Raw genomic sequence first — 7,567 nt, 5'->3', positions numbered from 1 at the left:
CGGAGGGTAAAGTGCGTACTACGAAGAAAAGGAGTTGCAAACGTGACCCATTTCATTCAAAACTTTTTCATTTGCACTCATTTTCTCCTCACCTGGCCCCATAAATCGCATTATTTTGTTTTCTTCTCCGGTTATAATTATTGTGTCGTGTTATTCAAATTACGCTTGCGTCAGAAAACTGGTGAGCAGGAATTGTTTTATGGTTAATTGCTCGATTTTCTCCAAACGTGTTTCTTTTGAGGCGAAGTAACGCTACACTTGCTCCTGAAATTTCCCATCGCCATTCCTTACTCGCTATATCATTTCTTCTCAGAACTTCCGTCTGAAATTTTTTGCGCCAGGTATTGCTGACCTAATAATAGTATTAGTCATCCGCAGAATCCTGCTAACGTCACAACTATTTTTGTGAGAATCAATTCATGACAATTAATTACTTTACGAGAGTACCTCCGCAATATGTTAATTCAAAAAATCACCTACTGCATGCCATCTGGGTCGTAAATTCAATATAAGAATGACCCAACAAGTTCATGAATACTGCGGGAGTTTCCCCGTGACTCATATCGGCCAATTACCCAACGTGTAAATTTCTAACTGTGCAAAAAGTTTAACAAATTTATCAGAATAAAATAAAAAGTCTAGACAACTGTACCGTAGACCCGTTTTAAATACAAAATAATCATTCATTACTTTTTTTGGACCGAAACTGTAATTATAAATAATTTTCAGACAAATGAGAGGAAATACTTATCTCACCGGATCCGTTAGAAATGCATCTCAAAATAAAACTTCTAAAATAGTTCACTTCATTATAAGGGCCTCATTAACTGGGACAATTATTCCACGTCACAACATCGTTTTAATTGTTGCCGATTTTAGATAGTGGAGACATGAATACAAATTCGTTTGAAAATTTAATTGATTGGTCGAAAATTAGCCGCAAAGATTAAAAGTTCATTTTAATTAAACTTACACGGACCGGTCCTAAGAGTAAAACGATTTTCTGCAAGCAATGATCCCATAAAAGCTTAGAGCAACAACACTGCTCCTCTTGAGTGCTAAATTAGTTTAGCTTAAGGGGTTCCAGCCGTATTTCGCTTATGGGAATTGTAATGTAAAGTTATAACAAAATATCTCGAGAAGTAAGTGGAATTTTTTGATGTTTTTTTTTCTCTAAATGAAAGCTGTAAGTATTCTGCAAAGGGAGAATTTTCCAGATTTTGCTTAGTTGAAGAAGGGCAGTCATAAAATATAAAATATAAAAGTTTTATGTATTTTTAAGAAATTTGGAAGACACTTGAGGTTAAATCTTACTAAGTTTTCTTGAACTTTGAAGCATTGTAGCATTCGATGATTAAATAAATACTGTATGGGGTCGTCAAAATGAAATCATCAATCGAGGTCGCTCGATCATTAAGAAATAATATTAATCCAAAAATATAATTACGTAGGTAAGAATATTTTGTAACCGATTCCACGTATATTTTATTACAGCAAACAGATTTTCAAATATTATTTATAATTTATATGAGATCCTGATATGTATTCTGAAATTCTAAGAATTTGATAAAAGAACCTAACAGATCTAAAAAAAATCTAAGAACATATTTGAATCTGGAAATGCAAAGAACTCAGAGTTCTGTCTGATAATAAAGTCCTTCCAAACTCAGACACTGAAATCCTGAAAATCTGCCAACTGAAAATTTGCATAGAATAATTCTCTCGCCTCGAGTCGAGATCTTATTTTCACACCGCACTGTTGAAACGAAATCAGATCAGCTAGTAAATCTCCAGCAAATTAAGTCATAAATTCTACAAATTGATCGATGCTAACAAGAGGTAGATATTAATACGCGGAAATGCGCACAATTTTGAGTTAATGGTTTTAATATAAATCAAGAAGCATGCAGTGATACCGTAATTAAGTAGCACTGCATCATCGTCAAGTGCTTTAAATGTTGACTTTAATCATAATAATTATGATTATTGTTTGACGTATTCAAGATTAAATTTTTCCTGTAGGCATAAATGTTGAGTGTAGGTTTAATTGGCGGCGAATAGTGGTGTGAACATTGTAATCTGGGTTGCGTCTTTCCATTTAAGGTCTAATGATGATTGTGCTCACTGTGGATAAGTGTATAATAAATGCTCATGAGCAGAATTACGGTTTTGAATTTAAATCTGAATTCCTGTGCCGATTTATCAGATGGAAGAAGCAGTGCACTGAGCTATAAACGAAGTAAATATTCACCTTGTATAGACATTGAAAAATTGATTGAATATTTCAGTTATCTGCTGATCAAATATCGAAAATCCAAGCAAACGTCACGTATTGTAAATTGAACTATAATTATCGCGTTTAATTTAACCTTTACAAAATCAAATACTCATTGTACCTTAATTATAGTCATTAATATGCCACTTTATGGATGTTTTTGTCCTTAAAAAAATGATGGGTAATTACCCTAACAAATACTCTGGTTTGATTGAGTGTTTTTACAATAGCTCTGGATCTTTGCATCAATTTTAGTACGAATAAATTACTACGGCGCGGTTTATTGTAAACGGAAACATAAATAATAATCAATAATTAACGAACTGAGCGTTAAAGTAATAACGATCTGTTAAATACTTACGAATTAGTACCCTTAACAGGATGTAAAAGTCATAAACTAAGAGGGCGGTTTTCGCGAAAATGACACCAACCTTCTTGCAGACAAGGTTGGAAGAAAGCATCCATAATCACATGAGAAGGTTGTTTAAAAATAATATTTATTTATTCATCGCAATGAGTAATCGATAATTATTAATCGTGTAATTGCAATGAAAGACGTTTATTCTTCTTCCTCAATACTACAGCAAAAACTGGCAACGGAGAATTATAAAAGCTTTTAGAGCGAGCTTTATATTTGCAATTCAATTACGAATTCACTGCCTGTCAAAGCGTACAGTGCGGATCGAATGAAAGATGTCTGTGTCTGCTACATTTTTCCTATTTGAAAATTAAGGGTTGGTGGTCATGTCCTTCAAATGCGGCATTGTCAAGGTCGTCTCGCAGATTAATGCAATATCCAGGAGTATCCGATGTTCTCTTCTTGTCGTTATTTCGAGAAAACTGGTTTATATGGATTTATAGCGCGGTTGTCGTACGTTGCAACTACAATGAGATTAAAAAAACATCTTCTATATTTATTCCATTATTGCTCACCGTAATCATTAGCATATCATTAGCACGGAGACGGGTAATTACCGATGTAATAGAAAACAGAATGCAATGAGAAAGCTCATCCCCTATACTCGCATGAACTGTGGAAGATTTAAGCTAAATTGATGGTCGACTTAATTCCATCTCGGACATCGGAATTAATGCTTTTACGGGATTAGTGGGGGATTTTAATCGGCGGAATACGCAGGACCGAGCTTTGGATTTCTTTGAGATAACTGAAATTGAATCTTGCCGGAGAGGCAAATTCGATTAATTTCTCGAGAATTCGCCAAGGATTTATTTAAACAGAATTCTCTACGTACTTTGAACAAGTTGGTGCTTTAATAATAAATTGTTTCTCGTAAAATCGCTGTTTTATCATCTAATAAAAGCTCAGAAATTGAAGATTTTTTTAAAATAAATTCAGACTTACATTGAAAATAATTTGCTCTTTATTTGTACGACAATGATTAATGACGAAATATTTTAATATCAATTCTGTACAACAATGTCAGGACATTAGAAAGGAATAACAAACTGTTTGTCGGTGCAATTTGGGTGTAGCACAGAATATATTTTGACATTTATTATTAGGAAGTACAAGAATTAATTTTCTGACCACTTGTTCAGTCATGGTTAACCATAGTTAATTTACTGTATCTCTTTGGTATAATAAAAACTGCTTAAAGGATAACCCATGACCTATGACTATCCCTTCAACCATTGTATTATTTTATTTAATTAGCATAATTTCAAGTAGATGTAATTTTTAAATTAGTAATTAATACTACTAATTAGATTTATTATTTAAATAAAAACGTTGATTAAAATTAGCGTAAACACCTACATAAGTCTGACCTCTTATTTTTGTTATTATTATAAAATTCCCCATATTGCAACCATTAATTTTTCCTCTACAAAGTCGTTTTGAATTATAACCAGTTCCAAGATTATTTAGTTTAATTGCTCAGTGCATTAAACTGACGATGAGTGCTTAATACTCAATCATTTCACTAGGAAGTTACAAATAAATTATTTAATTATCTTAATCACTCGCATAACTGTCTTACGACATTTTATTAGATCAATTTAAACAAAATAATTGTCCCATTACGAACACTAGTGAATGAGTACGGTCCTGTATTCAGGATTCATGAGTAATGAGATTACGCTCAGTATTTCCTTTAATCCCGTTTCCTGCAATATCCGACAGATGCATCCAAACATGGAAGATGGTCATCTGGGCAGTCGTAAGAGCACGCTTTTTATTTTATTATCGTCCTTAAACGCTTCAGGAATCTTAGTAAACCCGTACGGCTCAGTAGAAAGAGGAGGGCTATTATCTTCCTGTACACGTGTGGTGGTAATTAAGAGTTACGTGAGCTGCATATGATGGAAAATATTGAAAATGGAATTTTGACAAAAAATGAAGTCGACGTTTCAGATGAATTTCAATTAAATTATTGGAAATATGAAAGAACCGCCGCCGGAAATTGATTTCCCAGGACGAAATTATTCCTGTCTCTACAGAAATATTTATGAATTCCTCTTTTAGAAATACCGTGCTGCACTTATTTCTCTTCATTGTCGGTACAGGTTTTCTCCGTATGTTTACCAATGGTCGTAGTATAATATTTAATCTTACTTTATCGGATTATTCAGATATTTCTAATGTTAACAAATAATTATCCTCTTCTAACGATCCATCAAGGTCTCTAAGTCTATCGTATTCGAAAATAGTGTCCATGGGGGCTCTTCGTCGAAAAGCAATCGGATTACATCGGGCCCTTCATAGGAGGACGTGAATACGGTGAAAGATGATAATCTTGTATATCGGCTGACTTGAAAGCCGATTAATATTTAAGTCATATTATTGAACGTTGATACAATCTCTTCGTACGATCGCTAGTACCGGATAATTGATGGCTTCTCTATAAATAATGGATCGACGACAAATGATTTTTATAACTCATCTCTTGTTTTATAAATTCATGAGTCACTCCAGCACGGTCGTAAATAATATTTTTCTAATTGGCGCGTCTGGGTAAGAACGTCATGCGCAGTTTCGCGCTAGCTATTAAATTCAATAAACGTTGTGATCTCTAAAGAGTAAAATATGGATGTCATTGAAGCTACAATGTAATTTGCTTGTCGGAGAATTGTATCGCGTCGGGGAGTATGCATTTATGAATAATTGGCGGAGTTAACGTGATTGATTTTCTCTGCAGCAACCTCTGAAAAATTCATACGACGACACATCCATTAGATAATGGGGGCAGCAATCCTCATCAATCTCCAAGATTTAGTGGTCGTAATAAGAAAGCGAAACTTTGAAACATCAAATTTTAATACAGGAGTCATCATCAAGCGAGCAAAGAACAGGAAATTAGCATATTAGCCGTTGCACGGCAAATGGCAGTCATCAACATGATGGAGGATGCAACTCAGATTTACGGTCCGCTGGGCGCAATTTACCATCATGGTATCAGATATCCTAAAAGCAGTCCGACGCTTCTTAGAAGTGCTTCCTCTCATTGCTACTAATTTCCAAAACAATACACTGCATGATAAATCATTTTCGCGTCTTCTCAATTTCCCTCGAGACGACACCGGCGTAAGAACAGTTTCTAGGTGTATCGATCATCACAACAGATGGTTATGCACCTTTGGGGGGTTGCCAAGGAGTTTGTTTTTCTTTCGCTGAATAAATTGAGTGGTACTGAGGCGCCAAAGGCTCAACGTGTGCAATGATACATGAAGATTTTTTACGACATGTCACGCCTCACCTACTTTATCGACGTGTGAGATCTTCACTTCCTTGTCTCCGGGATTATTGAAATTTGTCATTCTTCTGCCAATCGTGATTAGACACGTTTAAATTACAATTTTCCGAGGACGCTCAAATAACGGATAATCAAATGATTATTTTTGAATACAATTTACGTCACTTTTCAAAATGTAAGGTCAAATTAACCACCGACAAACCTTCAAGTCTCGGATTTCACCTTCAATTTATTAACCCTTTGCGAGGGCTGTCAATGATGAGTAAATGAAAGTCGACGTGTTAAAAAGCTGCCCGCATGCAAACACGCATGTGAATTTAATTTGTCATGCAGTCATATTTTCTAGACGTTTATTTTTACTAACCTGCCCCTGAAGCTGCTCGGTAATCTCCTCAGATCGTAGTTCCTGCCCCTAGACTCTTATATTTTTATCGACCCTTCCTAATGGTTGTCTCGTCTTCGCTTCCTTTCACTTTATCACTGAAAAAATAAGGAAGTGTTTTATTCTATTGAAACAATGATGTTAGTGTGCATTCTCGAGAGAGTTTAATACCATAAAACGTAGAAAAATAAGTCGTTTTCATGGATACTCTATTGTCGTTTAAACGAGAATGAGTTATTTACACTTTTATGCAGTAAACACGTAATGACTGCTTTACTATCTTACAATAACGTAATATTTGTTTTTCTTTTACATTAAAATTATCTTGGAGGAAATCAGCTTTATGACCCTATAAACTGCGTACTTTCTAATTATCCTTCTTTTAAACATTTTTCATTAAAATTTAATCGAATGTAGTAAATTTGAACTGAAAATAAAAATATCGCGAATAAATTGAAGATCACTACATTTTTTGTTGCGGAATCTTACACGCTATCATTATAAACCACAGCACGTTTTGCGGATAAATAGTACACATATTTCATTAAATATTCTTGATTCTTATGAAAGTGAGATGCTGAAACTACGAGATTTAGTGGTGGAGTTCGTGATTTATTTCTGGAACGCGCCACGACTTCAAGCATCCCTTGAGTTCGACAAGATAACAAGTAGCATCTGTGTTAACATGCTTGTAATTAAATTTAGAAATAAGTTAGCGACAATGTTTTTTTGGGGTTCAGGCACTAAAAAACTGTATAACTGTAAAAATAAGGAAATCTTCAAATAGAAAGAGGAATTTCTTTTAAAATGAGAATTTGTATTATTAGTCATAAAAAGCGCTGCGATTTGTTATGTAAATAACCATTAATCTTCACAATATGTAAATTCAGAAATAAACGTACTTTGTGTATAAAACATAAATTAAGTTTGAGAGAAACCTTGAGACATGCAGGAAGAATTTTTTTTCTCCCAGTACAACTTAATTTCAGTTTGATCTAAAAATCTCAGTAAAAAATGACATCTTTGATACATTTTTTAGTTGATGCTAATTTGCTAATTCAGGGTCCCAGTCATTGCCTATAATGGTCTTAATTTAGTTTGGTCAGATGATGGCAATTTCCAAAGAGAAAAAACTTGAAACAACGCCCGAGAAACAAACACTTTATACATACAATGTAAATAATTATTGTTATTAAA

The sequence above is a fragment of the Gnatocerus cornutus genome, chromosome 9 (genome assembly GCF_029298725.1).
Source record: "Gnatocerus cornutus isolate USDA-ARS CGAHR chromosome 9, icGnaCorn1.1, whole genome shotgun sequence".
Classification (NCBI taxonomy): domain Eukaryota; kingdom Metazoa; phylum Arthropoda; class Insecta; order Coleoptera; family Tenebrionidae; genus Gnatocerus; species Gnatocerus cornutus.
The sequence above is the reverse complement of the archived record's forward strand: the minus strand, read 5'-3'. Positions refer to the sequence as shown.